The sequence below is a fragment of the Tupaia chinensis genome, unplaced genomic scaffold (assembly GCF_000334495.1).
Source record: "Tupaia chinensis unplaced genomic scaffold, TupChi_1.0 Scaffold000018_1, whole genome shotgun sequence".
In the NCBI taxonomy this organism is placed as follows: Eukaryota; Metazoa; Chordata; class Mammalia; order Scandentia; family Tupaiidae; genus Tupaia; species Tupaia belangeri.
In genome coordinates, this window is record NW_006159448.1 from 2,540,938 (window position 1) to 2,544,238 (window position 3,301).

The 3,301-nt window shown below is 37.5% G+C and overlaps 1 pseudogene; it reads right to left on the reverse strand.

Moving 5' to 3' along the window:
• Window positions 1–1,169: 1,169 nt before the first annotated feature.
• LOC102481308 (NADH dehydrogenase [ubiquinone] 1 beta subcomplex subunit 3 pseudogene) lies at window positions 1,170–1,473 on the reverse strand (annotated as a pseudogene).
• Window positions 1,474–3,301: the final 1,828 nt, after the last annotated feature.

The window sequence follows — 3,301 nt, forward strand, 5'->3', positions numbered from 1 at the left end:
AAAAAAGAAAAGAAAAACAAAATTTGTACACTAAAATGAACTCATATTTTAATTCCATTTTCCACGAACTTTTTGAAATCCCATCATACGAACAACATTTTCTTCCCATTTGAAGACACATCTAGTTCCAACACAGCACAAAATAATATCACTGTACAAAACTGTATATGGATTTAAATTTTTTGTACACTGGGACCAGCAGTTAGAGTAATGACTATGTCGCTGGACTCCCACGTAGTCGACCGCGGTTCACGTCCCGGACCCAGTGGCTTAAAACTCACGCCGGGCATGTGTGTGCATGCGTACCCAAGATCCTGAGAAGAGAATGGAGGAGAAGGGACTACGGTGTGGCCATCCCCCCTGGGGGGTGATTTATCGTTTTCTGTCTCTCTGTCTCTTTCTGTCTGTCTGGCGAGCGCACGCGCCCTATAGCAAAAACCTCTAAGAAAAGAAAAAAAAGAAAAGAAAAGAAAAGAAAAAAGAAAAACAAAATTTGTACACTAAAATGAACTCATATTTTAATTCCATTTTCCACGAACTTTTTGAAATCCCATCATACGAACAACATTTTCTTCCCATTTGAAGACACATCTAGTTCCAACACAGCACAAAATAATATTTTTGCTATTGGAGGCTAGGTGATAATTTAAAGTCCATTGGGTCAAAATCTATAATAATAATTTTGACAGGCTGAAGAAGGAAAATGATCTATAATGATAATAATTCTGCCTGACTCAAAAGCATTGCTGGACATATCTATTTGGATAAGGTCTAGGTGAGGGAAACACATTTTCTGTTATAGTTGCATAGTTAGATCAAGGTACCAGATTCTGACTAGAACTGTAACTATTACATTAGACCTGCTCTTCTTAAGAGGCACCCACACATAATTTTCACACATAAGAGTTTTTAGTATCAGTCACAATACTTTGCAAGAGCAAATGTATGAAATGCTTTCAAGAAGTGAGTGCACATGATGTGTTCCCTCTCCTCCATTTCTCCTTCTCATCAGTACTTGAGGTATGACCATGCCCAATTTTTTTTTTTGATTTTCTTAATTTATTAAATCTTACCAGTATTGTTCCTTAAAAGGGACTAACACACAAACAGGCAGACTAAGTGAAGAAATATTTTTATAAGAGTTAAGAAGTCACTAAGATACTCCCAGGTATTTCTTCAGTGATGTTTTTTATCTTTATTTGAGGATTCCAGGAAGTATTCGGTCCCTACAGCTACCACAAATGCAGCAAATCCCCACTTGAACCCTTTTAATAATGCACCAATGAAGGAAACATTGTTTGCAAAGCCACCCATGTATCTCCAAGCTTCATTCCGGGCCCATGGATCTCTTAGTCCTCGTGCAGCCAGCTTCTCCTGGACAGTTTCTAATGGCATTCCTTCTATCTTCCACTGCTTATAATCTGGAAGTTCTATTTTACCATGACCATGACCGTGTTCATGTCCATGGGCCATGACTGATGGCAATCTGACCTCTCAGGACACTACCGACTACCCAATTGAGGATGATTTCTCTCTCTCCCTCTCTCTCTCACAGTCTCATTCTGTTAAGTGCATAAACCTTCTGGCAATTAAAAAAAGTATTTCTAAAAAATACACTATTGATTTTAGGAGACAGCTTAGCCTTTTATGGATAAAAGGGTCATTATATACATAATGCCATTGTTATTATACATTCAAAAGATGAAGCAAAAATTGGCTCCTGTTGAAGCTCATAAAATTAGAATGAACTTTGAAAATTTTTGCCACGTTTTCACTCTTGGACACAAAGATCCCTAAAAATCAATGTAGAGACAAATATTCAGTTGTTCAGAGACGAGTGGGAACTACTTCTCTTAACAGAAAATAATGATGGAAGATCTCTAAGGTACAGAGAATGCCAATTTATAAAAACTACCCGGGAATTTTTATTTTGCATTATTTTCCAAAATTCAGAAAATAAGAAACTGAGGTCAGTGGAATATTTGTCCTAGTACTACAAAGTACTTTTTCTTTTAACCAAAGCTACTTATCTGAAATATGGCGACTTTAAAAAAAATTAGCTGTTGGAAAAATAGCCTCAACAAATTTGACTCACCAGCGACAATCAAGAAAAGCCTATTAACAATAATTGGTGGGTTCTTAGTTTCTAAGAACCCGTAATTAAATTTTATTGTCTTATAAGTGATTAGGATTAATTACATACATAATAGACTGAGGTTTGTTCCCTACCTTTAAGGAGATGGCAGTTTCATAAAATCTAACCGTTCTCTGCAGTCCTGCAGCATTTTGTTTCCTGCCAAGGCAAATCTGCTACAAAGACCAGTTCCTCTCAGGATTTACTGAAAAGTGACAGGTGTTGATTTGCTGGTGTCTTTCTCAACAGATCCGAATGAGCTAAACAAAATGACTTCTCTACCCATTTAGGCAGAAAAATAAATGGGGACACCAGCTAATGAGGGAATGTAGAGTCAGCCGGACTCAAAGCATCCAAGCTGTTGGCAGCTGGAATCAAAAGAGGAGTCACACAGACAGTTGCTCATGTTTATTGCTGAACATGAAATTAGAAAGATGCTTTATCTTCTCCACAGGTGCAAGAGCATATAGTTATTAATTACAGCAAAACATATTTATTGGCAGCCCTAAGCCTACAAAATCCCACACTCAGCAAATGGCTTTCAAAGTTCATCCAAAAAGCACTTTAGAATCAATACCAAAGCATCGCAGAGTTGACGAATCTGTGCCTAGTAAAATTCAGCCTCCTGAAAACATGGCAAAGACTGGCTCTTCATATTTTTTGTAGTTGAACATCATCAAAGATTTCTTTGTTCTTGCAAGAAACTGGTTAGAGAAAAGATTCCCTAATTTCCTATTGCTTTGATAAGTATAATTATGGAATATTAGAGGGATTGAAATGATTTTGTTCTCCTCTAGAGGATTGTTGTGTGTTGTGTTTGTTTTGTTTTGTTATAGGGTACAAACATTCACTGGGGAGAGACAGAGAGACAAAGGGAGAGAGAGAGAAATCACCCTCCTCAGGGGAGGACCATACCACAATCCCTTCTCGTCCAGTTTCCTCTTAAGACTTGGGGCATGCACACACATGTGCCCAGAATCATTTTTCAAGCCACCAAGTCTGGGACTCGAACTGCGTGGTTGACTATGTAGAATAGAGCTGCCTTAACCTCCAAAGCACAAACTGTCCCCTTCTCTATAGGTTCTGAAAGAAGCTTTATCTTTTTATTGAGCCATTTTTCATTTCATTTTCATTTTAACAAAAGTTTATTTAGTACCTATTATGTGT